Genomic DNA, 12,569 nt, shown 5'->3' on the forward strand with positions numbered 1-12,569 from the left:
TGGCACTTTTGGGGCTCACCATAGCCTCAACCTCCAGACTCAAGTGATCCTCCCACCTCAGCCCCTCACATAGCTGGGACTACAGGTGTGTGCCACGTCTGGCTAATTCTTTGTATTTTTAGTAGAGACAGGGTTTTGCCATGTTGCCCAGGCTGGTCTTCAACTTCTAGACTCAAGCAATCTGCCTGCCTCAGCCTCCCAGGTGCTGGGATTACAGGCATGAGCCACCACGACTGGCCTAATTTTTAATTTTTGAGACAGTCTCTCTCCGTCAATCAGGCTGAAGTACAGTGGCACGATCATGGCTCACTGAAGCCTTGCCCTCCTGAAGCGATCCTCCTGCCTCAGCCTTCCAAGTAGCTGGGACCACAGGCACATACCACCATGCCCGATTAACATATATTTTTTAAATTTTTTATAGAGATGGGGTTTTGCTATGTTGCCTTGGCCTCCCGAAGTCTTAGAATTACAGGCTTGAGCCACCTCGCCCAGCCTCGTGCTCCCTTTTTCTGACACATCACGTAAAGATGCCCGAGTGATGGAGAAAGTTTTCACAAGGATGTGTGACCAGCATCCTGTTCAGTGGCCAGCACAGACTCACCTGTCTTGAGGGTCGTTAGAAATTGTAGTGCCCATTTATTGATCTCTTCTGCTGGTGGCGTGCGTTTGAGGGGTTGCCCGTTTGGGGCGATTGTGAATAGCACCACTGTGCAGATTCTTGCGTGCCTTTTGGTGCCCAGATGGCCTCATTTCCGCCTGGCATGTGCTGGGCTGTGTCTGTTTCTCTCTGCTGTTTGGACGTAGCTGCTCTGAAGCCGTTCCTCCAGCCCTGCAGCCCCTACCTGGGGAAACCTTCCAGTGCTTTCCAGGCTCATTTGATGACACTCAGGATGGCCTTTGTCTCCCTCTGCTGATTTTCATTCTTTTAGTTGTTTGTTCATAAACAAATATTTGCATGGCTAATACATTTCCAGCGCTGTCTTGGAGATGAGGTTTTTAAACTTTCGGATTGTCTGCAGGCTGTTAATTCCTTGTTAGTTGAATAATGACGGCTCTGTGAATGGAGCTGCATGAGCGAAATCTCTCACCAGGAAGAGGGTGCAGTTCCCCTGGGGATGGAACAGGCCCTTTGGCTCTCCTTGGCTCTAGGCAGAGCTCAATCATCAGCTGGGGGCCTCTTTCTGGCTGAACCCCAAGCAGCCCCAGTCCATCTCTGTGCTGGGAGTTAGATAACCCACCGGAACTGTGTCGGTATTTGAAAGGAAATTCATTTTGTATGCTTGGGCTCAACTGTGTTATGGCTTTAATAGTTACGTATTAGCATTATTCAGTTTTTGTTGTTTGTAGCAATTATGCTGAAGACAACAAAAGAAAAAAAAAGCTAAGTGTTGCCAACTCATGGGGTAATTTTCTTTGTCCCGGCTGCTGTGTCCTGGGAGCTGCCCATCCCCCTCCACAAAGGCCAGGGCTAAACAAGGCCAGAGCCAGGAAGGACATGGGGGCCATGGGTTGAGGGCAGTGTGTGCGTGTGTGGATTTCTCTGGTGGCTTTCCAATGGCAAATATTTATTTTGAGGGATGGTATTGGGAGGACCAAGTTTATACTCACTTTGTTTAGTAGGGGAAGTGGCTAATGTGAGAATCAATAGACAAGATTTTATCAAGCCCCTGTCCTGGGCAGAGCCCCGTGTTTGAAGCTGGGAGGACAGGCAGATGTATGGGACATTCAGGGGCCTTCAGACCTCACCCAGGAGGCCACTGATACACGCAGAAACCACAGCCACACAAGGCTGTGTGGGAGGGGCCTGGGGGATGGGGCGGAGTCCAGGAAGGGATCCTGAAAGCCAGGTAGGAGTCAGGAGGGCTTTCCAGGACAGCGGGTACTAGGACTGGAGCATCCAGAACAGAGTCTCTTCAGCCTGGGAGAGCGGGGTGGGTGACCAAATGATGGGTGATCCTTGACAGCCCCGAGAGCAGGCTGGGAGCCCTTTTATTGGACAGCAGGAACTACTGGTTATGGATCCTGCTTGGAGAGGGAGTGGTTTTTTTTTTTTTTTTTTTTTTAAGATGGAGTCTTGTTCTGTCACCCAGACTGGAGTGCAGTGGCTCGATCTCAGCTCACTGCAACCTTTGCCTCCAGGTTCAGGTGATTCTCCTGCCTCAGCCTCCCGAGTAGCAGGACTGCAGACATGTACCACCACACCTGGCTAATTTTTGTATTTTTAGTAGAGATGAGGTTTCACCATGTTGGTTAAGCTGGTCTAGAGCTCCTGACCTCAGGTGATCTGCCTGCCTTGGTCTCCCAAAGTGCTGGGATTACAGATGTGAGCCACTGCGCCCGGCCTGGAGTGCTTTGATATTCAGCTGTTACCATGTGGGATGGAGATGCTGGTGGCCAGGGGTCTGGGCTTTGAACAGCATGAGGGCTCTTGTAAGAGAGGGGGCTCATTGCAGGCTGTGTTTCCAGAAATGTGTGTTTAGAAGATCCGTTTTCCATGGTTACTGTTACCTTGGCTCTTGTTACATAACTTTTGTTAGATCCAGATACTAATTTTTTTTTTTTTTAGTTTTCTTTTTTTTTTTTTCTTTTGAGACGAAGTCTTGCTCTGTCACCCAGGCTAGAATGCAGTGGCATGATCTCAGCTAACTGCAATCTTTGCCTCCTGGGTTCAAGTGATTCTCCTGGCTCAGCCTCCTGAATAGCTGGGATCATGCCAGGTGCCCACCACCACACCCAGCTAATTTTTGTATTTTTAGTAGAGATGAGGTTTTACCATGTTGGCCAGTCTGGTCTCGAACGCCTGACCTCAGGTGATCCGCCTGCCTTGGCCTCCCAAAGTGTTGGGATTACAGGTGTGAGGCACCACATCCAGCCCTATTTTTCTTTATTTTTTATTTTCTAAGCTTGGGTTTCAATATCATAAAAAATTTGAGGCAGGAAGTGGTGGCTGATGCCTGCAATCTCAGCACTTTGGGAGGCCGAGGTGGGAGGATTGCTTGAGGCCAGGAGTTTGAGACCAGCCTAGGCACAGTGGCGAGTGCCTTTTGTACGAGCTACTTGGGTGGCTGAGGCAGGAGGATCGCTTGAGCCAAGGAGTAGCAGGCTGCAGTGAGCTATGATTGCGGCATTGCACTCCAGCCTGGGTGATGGTGAGATCTTGTCTCAAAATAAAAAAAAAAAAAAAATTGAACCATGATGACTATGATATTGTCTTTTGGGGGCTTTCTGGACATAAAATTAGGAATTTTATTTAGAAACTTCAATTTTTTTGTCCAAGAGTTTCTCCCTTATTTTGAAAATACGATACCACCTGGCACATTCTTGGATAGGAGCTGCCAGAAGCCGGGTCTGTGTGGGCAGGGCCAGTGAGACTCAAAGCCACACGTGAAAGCGCAGCGTGCACTTTTGCTTTCCTCAGCCCACGTCCAGGCTCATCATCTTTCCCGTGTGGACGGTTTGCAAAGTGGGAGGGAATGAGGGCTGGGGCCTCGGGAAGTGAACGGCAGAGCAGGTGGCGTGGAGACCTCAGCCGTCTGCCCACATGGTATGGCAAAGTTTGTTTTGATGCTTTTTTCTTCCAGTCTTGTGTACATTATCATCTCTTACAGGACTTGAGCTTGGAGGGAGTGGCCACTTGCTGAGTCTTGACTCCATGGAGCAGCCGTTCACGCTTGTGCTGGGGCGACCCAGCCTTGGGTCTTCCTGCTGTTTCTCTAGGTGACTGCTCTGCAGTCATGAGTCGTCTCTTTAATGCCGAGCGTCAGTACCTGCACAGCCCTGAATGAAGCAGCTGCTCAGAATCTGTCTTGTCATCGATAGATGGACAGTTGCCAAGTGTTCCGTGTGCTGCACCCATTGGTGCCAACCGACTAAGGAGTTTTTGTCCCCGTCACCCTGTCCCCATGGTTCTATTCAGACATTAGTTATGAATCCGTGTTTAGGACGAGAAGAGGTTAACAGTGAGGAGGATGAGTGAGAAGCTAGCAGGAGTATGGGTGGTAATGGGTGATGGCAGGGGAGCACTGGCGGAGGAGTCGGGGGCACCCCTCTGGACTGGGGCATAGCTCTGCTCTAGCAGTCGGGTGCGGTTTTGCCTTGTAAGTGACACCATTGCCTGCAGGCATCTCTGACAGCTGCTCCTGCTCCAGATTCCAGAAATTTCTGCGGAACATTTCCTGAACCATTCTCCTGGTTTCTTCCCTTCCCCTCATTGAATAAAATCCGTAATAGCACCTGCCGCTTGACTGTTTGTCTCTGCAGGATGCCGTGATCAGGGCTGGATGCACTTTGTGTCATTTGATTATCCTGGTCACTGCCAGACAGGTGTAGAACCCTCATTTGGCAGGACAGGAGCCTGAAGCCTGGAGCGTTTAAAGTCTTGCCCAAATCCATCTGCTCCTGAAGGTGGCAGAGTCGGGATTTGAACTCAGGACCCATGGACACCAGCCGCCCCTGGGTTTTTATTTTCATTTAAAAAACTTTCAGTTTCAGGGGTACACATGCAGGTGTGTTATCTAGGTAAGTTATGTGTCGTGGGGGTCTGGTGTACAGATTTTTTCATCACTCTCTTAGTAAGCATAGCACCTGGTAGCTAGTTTTCCAGTCCTTTCCCTCCTCCCATCCTCCACCCTCAAGTAGGCCTCAGCGTCTGTTGTTCCTTTCTTTGTGTCAATGTTTAGCTCAAGTGAGAACATGGAATATTTGGTTTTCTGTTCCTGAGTTGGTTTGCTTATGATACTGGCCTCCAGCTCCATCCGTATTGTTGCACGGGACATGATCTCATTCTTTTTTATGGCTGTATAGTATTCCATGATGTATGTGTACCACATTTTCTTTATCCAGCCCACCATTGATGGGCATTTTGGTTGATTCCATGTCTTTGCTATTGTGGATAGTGCCACACCACAGTGAACACACACCTGCATGTGTCTTTATGGTAGAACAATGTATATTCCTTCAGATATGTACCAGGTAAAGCCACTTACGGTTTTGATGTTTTAATAAAGCAGAAAAGGAAACTTCAAAAATCTGCCCATACTTCTGCGAAGTACTTGGGGAATTCTCTCCGAAGTTTGCAGCTCTCCTGCAGATTTCGATTTGTGATTTGAAACTCACATTCACACTCAGTTTTTTACTCACCAAGGTTATAAAGAAAATAGCAGCTGTTGGTTCACTTTTATTCCCTTGCTGAGAGCTGGTGGCGGCTGGGATGCTGACTGACGGTTTTGATTACATGAGGAGGAGGCACGGAGGCAAGCTGCCTGCCTGCGATTACAGGTTCTGCAGTCTAGGAGGAGGGCGGATTTTCAAACAGCATGCCTTCGAAAATTTACCCGAGTTTAGGAAATCTGTAACACCTTTAATCCTAGCTAGTGAAAATACAGCTGAAATTTAAGACACGCCAGTTCTATGACATTTTAATAATGGAGATGTTAGTGAACAGTTCACTTTTTACACATGTAGATAGAAGTTACTTTCCCCTGTGCTGTAATTAGCAAAAGAGGGAGAAAGGGGTGCCCTGGGCATCAAAGCGGTTTGCCTGGGGTCACACAGGACGGTGGCAGAGCCGGAAATGGCAGAATGCAGTGCACGGGCCTGATGCTGAGTGTGTCACCAAACTCTTCACTGCTTTAGTCGGGGGAGTGGTGGTGGCTGCGCTCGCTGCTTCCCACTCACTGGCGTCCTCGCAGCGTGGGGCGTGTGCGGCACTGCCTGAGAGCGCTCACCTGCCTGAACCAGACTTACCTAGAGGGTGGTGTGAACTCATGTGATGGGAATGATTACTGGCAGTTACTGTGAAAATTATTGGTGGGTTTTATAGTTGCAGTGCTTTTTCTGCACTCATTTGATTTTTGTCTACTACTTTATACAGTTATAGAGGTGTGATTTTTATATATTTTTTTTTGATGGAGTCTGGCTCTGTCACCCAGGCCGTAGTGCAGTGGTGCGATCTTGGCTCACAGTAATCTCTGCCTCCCGGGTTCCTGGGTTCAAGCAATTCTCCTGCCTCAGCCTCCTGAGTAGCTGGGATTACAGGCATCCGCACCATGCCCAGTTCATTTTTGTGTTTTTAGCAGAGACAGGGTTTCACCATGTTGACCTGGCTGGTCTTGAACTCCTGATCTCAAGTGATCCGACCTCTTTGGCCTCTCAAAATGCTGGGATTATAGACGTGAGCCACCGCGCCTGGCCAGAGGTGTGATTTACAAACTCCAACTCTTGAAAGTTTACCATTTGATGAGTTTGGGCCTCTGAGGTGTGGAAGGTGACCATTCCCCGCACCCCTAACACTTCCTCGTGCCCCTTTGCAACCTGCACCACCCCTGCCGTCTGCTTGCACCCATCTGCTCTCTGTCACTGTGGATTAGCTTGCATTTTTCAGAATTACGTAGAAATAAAATCATGGAGTAAAAAGGGAGTTTCTAGCCCCTGGGCCATGGACCGGTATGGCCCCATTAGGAACCAGGCCACACAGCAGGAGGTAAATGGAGGGCCAGCAAGTGAGGCTTCATCTGTATTTACAGCCACTCCCTGTGGCTCGAGTTACTCCTTGAGCTCTACCTCCTGTCAGATCAGTGGTGGCATGAGATTCTCATAAGAGTACAAACCCTACTATGAAGAGTACAAACCCTACTATGAACTGCACATCTGAGGGATCTAGATTTGGCACTCCTTATGAGAATCTAGTGCCTCATGATCTGTCACTGTCTCCCGTCCCCCCCAGATGGGACCGTCTAGTTGCAGGAAAACAAGCTCAAGGCTCCCACTGATCCTATGTTATGGTGAGTTGTAGAATTACTTCATTATATATTACAATGCAGTAGTAATAGAACTAAAGTGCACAATAAATGTAATGCACTTGAATCATCATGAAACCACCCCCCTGCCTCCCGTCAGTGGAAAAATTGTCTTCCATGAAACTAGTCCCTGGTGCCAAAAAGGTTAGGGACTGCTGCGGTAAAGGACCCCTTCTTTGACTGGCTTCATTCAGTCAACGTGATGATTTTTAGGGTCATTCAAGTTGTCGTGTATGTCAGTAGCTTTTTCTTTTTCATTGCTGAGTAATGTTCCATTGTATGGACTTACCACAGTGTGTTTATCCTGCGGATGGATATTGATGGAGTTGTTTCCAGTTCTTGGCTTTTACACATAAAGCTGCTGCGAGCATTCACACACAAGTCTTCATATGGGCACATACCTAGGAGTGGAGTGGCTGGGAGATGTGACAGGTGTATATTTAACTTTTACATAAACTGCATGCTTTCCAAATCAGATGGTTTTACCCTCCTGCCAGCGGTGTGAGAGTGTCCACTTTGGGCTTAAGTTCAGCAGGCTTCTGTCAGTGATGGGATAGAGCGTCTGCCCTCTGTGTCTCATGGGCTGTGAAGTATCTTGTACTGATGGGGGCAGTGGGAGGCTGTAGGGGTGAGGCTGAGGAGGGAAAGGAGAAGCCTGAGAAACAGGCGTAGACTGAAGACCACCTTAGAAGGTTGCAGAGCCTGAGGGAGCGGAGCTAATGTGCCTCTCCTTGTGACCTGTGGCCTCAGTTTCCCTGTCTGTAAATTCAGATGTTTGGCCAAGATTAGTGGTTTTCAACATGGTGCTGGGTTGGGTGGGTATGGCACGCAAGCATTGTAGCCCCCAAGAGGACATTTGGCAATGTCTAGGGCAGTTTTTGGTTTGTCACAACTGTGGTGTGGCGTGGTTGTTACTGGCACATGGCAGGTGGAGGTGAGGGACGCTGCCCAAGATCCCGCAATGCCCAGGCAGCCCTGAGTCTCTGTCATGCTGAGACTGAGAGTCCCCAGGTCACATGAGCTCCGTGACCCCCTCAGCCTCTGATCACACCCACCAAGGGTCACTGTGGCACACACTTCTGTTTCAGGTGGGAACTGGTGGAATTATCTAGAGGTGTGTCTACCTGTTTAGAGACGGTCCCATCTGGGGGGGACAGGAGACAGTGACAGATCATGAGGCAAGGATGCCTGGTTCCCTGGGGTCTGATCCAGGCCCTAAGGGAGGGGGCAGCCAGGCCCTAAGGGAGGGGGCTCAGCCTGCTCCTGGCCCACAGGTGTTCCGCGAAACTGGCTTCAGTGGGAATGTGACTTTCCCTCACTTCTCCCATTGCCTGAGTCGGCAAATTCCATCTAGCTCTTTATGACTAACTGCCTGGCAGCCTGAACTCAGGGCAGTTCCTAACGAACTTCTTTGATTATTAACCTATGCTGGGCTCAGGGAAATTACTCACTTGTTTTGTGGCCAAGAGAAAATCTCCTGGAAACTTGTATGTATAAATCTTTTTGACGACTCCACATTCAAGGGAGTTCCCCTGGCAGTTCCTCTACTTGTAGCGTGGGGAGAAAAACCCATGTAATTACCCCAGACTGTGGATTTTGTTCCTAACAAAGCTTTTCATAGAAAAGCTTATGAGATTCAGTGTGTGTGTGTGTGAGAGGGTGTGTGTGAATATGTGTGTGTTTGAATGTGAGTGATTGTGGTGATGGTCATTGTCCACATCAGTGGCCATGTCAGTCACTTCTTGATCTGTTGCTGCATCAGCAAAATTCTGTTTCAAGTGGGAACTGGTGGAATTATCTAGAGGCGTGTCTACCTGCGTGCCCAGAGGGGCCCGCCTTCTCGGTGAGCAAGGATACCTGGTTCCCTGGGGTCTGATCCAGGCCCCCAAGAGGGGGCAGCCAGGAGCCACAGGCGGTTCAGCCAGCTCCGGCCCACAGGTGTTCTCATTAGGGAGTTTGGGTATCTGTTTTTTAACTTTTAGGGGAGAATACCAAGGTTGGGAAACACTGGTTTTGTTGACACAAGAGTAAGAAGACTGGTCAGGCACATTGGCTCACACCTGTGATCCCAACACTTTGGGAGGCTGAGGTAGAAGGATTGCCTGAAGCTAGGCGTTCAAGACCAGCCTGAGTAACATAGGGAGACCCCCATTTCTACCCTCTTGCCCCCCAAAAAAGCCAGGTGTGTTGGTGCTGCCTGTGATTCCAGCCGCTCAGGAGGCTGAGGTGGGAGAATTGCTTGAGCCCAGAAGGTTGAGGCTACAGTGAGCCATGAGTGTACCACCACCCTCCAACCTGGGCACAGAGTGAGACCCTATCACCAAAAAATAAATACATATGTACATACACGCGTACATACAAACCATGCGTGTCCTCCCCCATTTTTGCCTTGATTTCACTGTTAGGATTCACCATAGTGTGGGCATCTGGGTAGAGGCATCTGAACTGGAGGTAGATGACAAGCTCCCTGGGCCTCCCACCCTGCACGCCTCTGCTCAGTGGCTCCTGGGTCCCTCCTGACCATGTAACCTTTGTGCCAGCCAGAGAACCTGCCCTTTGCTTCTTCTTCAGGAAGCTGTTGAGATACATGAGTGAAAATAATATTAAGTGCTTTGGACGTTATAAAAATGAACATGCAGGGCTCCCGGCTGGCCTGGCCCCTCTGCACTTGGGAGATTCCTCCAGCAGCATCTGTTTAGAGCTGGGCACTCCTGGTTCTGGTCAGGTTTATCCTGACCCGTTCATTTTGTGGCAGTTCTGGTCATTTTTGAGAAAATTTAGTTTGCCTTTTCAGGGGGCCCATTTGTGCTTTTCTGGTTCAGATGTGGCTTCTGTAGTGATGCTAAATGGTCTTAAAGGTTTGAAATCAGTGGTTCTCAAACTCTGGCCTGCATTAGGGTCGCCTCAGGTCACCTGTATTTTAACTTAGAGTGGGTTAAAACGCACATCACTGTGCCGGTTGCAGTGAACTGAGATCATGCCACTGCACTCCAGCTTGGGTGACAGAGCGAGACTCACTCTCAAAAAAAAAAACAACAAAATGCAGGTCACTGGGCCCCACCCCCAGAAGTTCTGATTCAGTGGGTGGGGGGTGAGGCCTGAGAACTTGCCTTCCTGACGAGTCCTCTGGCGAGTCTGCTGCTGCCTATTGGGTGCCACACTTTGGGTACTGTGGCTCTGGGCACTCCCAATCCAGGTGCTGTGGCATAGGGAGCGGTGGGTGAACTGAATCCTGGAACCTGGACTGTTTCAGTGGGCACATTTCTGGCTGAGGACCACCCAGCTGTGCTTGATGGGGTCTAGAAGCATCGAAACTGGTTTGTCGTTATGACGTCCATGAGGTTGGACGCCTTTCTTAGTTAAAAAACCCAAAGACCCAACCACACACAGCACCCCACACTCACCCCTCCTGTGAGTGATTGAGCTCTTCCAAATAAAGGGCAATTTTGTAGCTATTCAATTTTTTTTTTTTTTTTTAGCTATTCAATTTTTAACAGTTCAGTAACTCCTAGGCTTCTGTTGAGATGTTTTATGATGAGGTTGTGCGCTCTCCTATATCTTTCATGTGGGTGTTTCATAAACACGTATCTGTGTTCATGTAACTGAGCAGAGGTGATTTCCCCGAGTCTTACCTTGGTGTGTGCCAGTGTGATCCGCATGCATGTGCGTGCGCGCGCGTGCGCGCGCACACACACACACACACACACACACACCTCCTCTCAGAGAATGTTGATGTGGCAATTCATGTTTGACAGCTTGGCTAACCCATAAATAGATCCCAAAATATAAATCTACCCAGACCTCAACCTGCTTAAGTCTTTAAATGGCTCACTGAGGCTTTTAGAATGAAGAGGAAATTCTTGGCCTCACCCGTAAGCCTTTTCAGGAGTCATGGACTAAGTAAAGAAATGCAAACGGAGTTGCCTCGCTGGCCTCCCGGGCCCTTTGCCATGGCCCTGCCTGCTCTCCAGTCTGGTCTTGCCCCGCCTGTGGCACCTTCGCTGCAGAAGGCACCGGGAGCCAGGCTCACAGTTCCTGGCAGGCTGCTTCATCTGCCTGGGGCCCCACCTGGGGCTTTGGATCTTCTAAGGCCTGCCCCTTGGCAAGCCTCTTTTCTTAATCCACCTGACGCCTTCATGACCCAGCTCAGCAGTTCTGCTTCTCCAACGCCTTCCGACGGCTCCTGCTGGCGAGGCCAGGGCCTGCCACCTGGTGGCCTGTGCACTTGGCGGTGATAAGGGCTGCACATCTCTCCCCAGCATGGGCTTGTGGTGCTCAGGGACCAAACCCCAGTGTCTCGTCCAGGAATGGACACATGGTGAGCTCTCCATGGAGCTTAACTGCATGAGAGAGGTGGGATGGACTCTGGCCTGCGGGATGAAGTCTGTGTAGCAACAAGGAACACACCTCGTGTTTAGTACGGATGTTCAAAGACTCGTGCCCCAGGGAAGGGGCCTGCAGCCATGTTGATCAGTTCGGGAGCTTGTGTACTCAGGCCATTGAGGTTGCCATGGCCACCATCTTGGGAATCTTTTCTTTGGGAGTTGCCATCAGAATTTAGGGCATTAAAAAAAGTGCTTCCATTTAGGTAATCTTTGCGTTAAGCAGATGGTCTTTGGCTTTTAGAACTGTCAGGACTTGTTTACCCTTCAAGTTGGGGACTGTGGTAAGTTGACTGTTTGGGTCCTTGGTTGAAAACATGAGAACCCATGCTGGCTGACTCAAGCAGATGTGGATTTTATCGGAAGGATGTAGGGGCGGCTTTGAGCATGGCGGCATTGGGATGGATGAACCAGGGGCCCAGGGGACAGGCACAGGCTGCCTGTGTCTTTAGGGCCCTGCTTGGGTTGCCTGGACAGTGCTTGATTGGCACAGTGTTTCCTGCCGCCCCTTGGCCAGGTGAGACCTTTCATGGACAGCCTCATCAGAGTGGCAGCAGAGAGAAGAGGGGGGCAGGTCCTCAAAGGAAAACGGAAAAGGTTCTCTGAGAGACAGGGGCACAGATCGAGAGCCGGCAATAACAGCTCTGATCCACTGGGCGGGGAAGGGCCACGAGCCGTTCTGACAACACGATGTCGGTCGTCAGGTTGTCATGAGTATCATTTTGTGCATCTGCCCTTTTTCAGTGTTTCTTTGTAATTTTGCAGTTAAAAGTCTGCTTAGTGTTGAGCCAGACATTGTGCAGCCTTTAACAGAGAATGGAAATCGAGGGAGAGATTGTGATGTTTTCCTTGGTGACTTTTGACACGGATGCTGATCCGTAAGATGTGCAGTTGTATCATGTGCAAACTATTAAGATGCTGTCAACATTTTGAATGACCTCTTGCAAACAGGAAGGAAATTAAACAGAGAGCCGGGCGAATGCTAGAGGATGGTGTTGCCTTCTGCATCTTGGTGGAAAAGAGATATTTAAGAGGGGGACAGGGGGAGGTCAACATCAGTGACTTAAGGGCCTGCTAGGAGCAGGGAGAAGTTGGGGTGTGCGGCTTCTGTAACGCAGTCCTCTGAGGATCGCGACAGGTGGCTGGGTGCCTCGGTGCTCACGTGTGAGCTCCTGCTTCTGTCCCATGGGTTCCGCTGTTGCTCCTGGCCCGGCGGCTCCCTTGGGCTCTCCTCACCCGTGCTTCCTTCTGCTCCCAGACTTCATGGTTTGGAACACGGTGTCTTCCTATCCCTCTGGGCACGCGGCGCCCCTTTTACATGCATGCCTGGTGCATAGCACATCCGCAATAAAGGCTTACAGAATGAATGTCTTTCCCGAGTGTTCTGCTC

General features: G+C 49.8%; 1 protein-coding gene and 1 long non-coding RNA gene across 9 annotated transcripts in view; both read left to right on the forward strand.

The window, feature by feature from the left end:
• The window catches only part of AGAP1 (ArfGAP with GTPase domain, ankyrin repeat and PH domain 1), a 631,299-nt gene that overhangs the window by 9,335 nt on the left and 609,395 nt on the right, over positions 1 to 12,569 (forward strand). The gene's annotated exons all lie outside the window — the stretch shown is intronic.
• LOC110569500 (uncharacterized) lies at positions 1,883 to 4,232 on the forward strand. The gene is made up of 2 exons (XR_002479597.2): positions 1,883 to 1,931; positions 3,609 to 4,232. It is a non-coding gene; the product is annotated as an uncharacterized LOC110569500 (long non-coding RNA).

The sequence above is a fragment of the Aotus nancymaae genome, unplaced genomic scaffold (assembly GCF_030222135.1).
Source record: "Aotus nancymaae isolate 86718 unplaced genomic scaffold, 86718_ANA_hifiasm-v0.15.2.pri h1tg000031l, whole genome shotgun sequence".
Lineage (NCBI taxonomy): Eukaryota > Metazoa > Chordata > Mammalia > Primates > Aotidae > Aotus > Aotus nancymaae.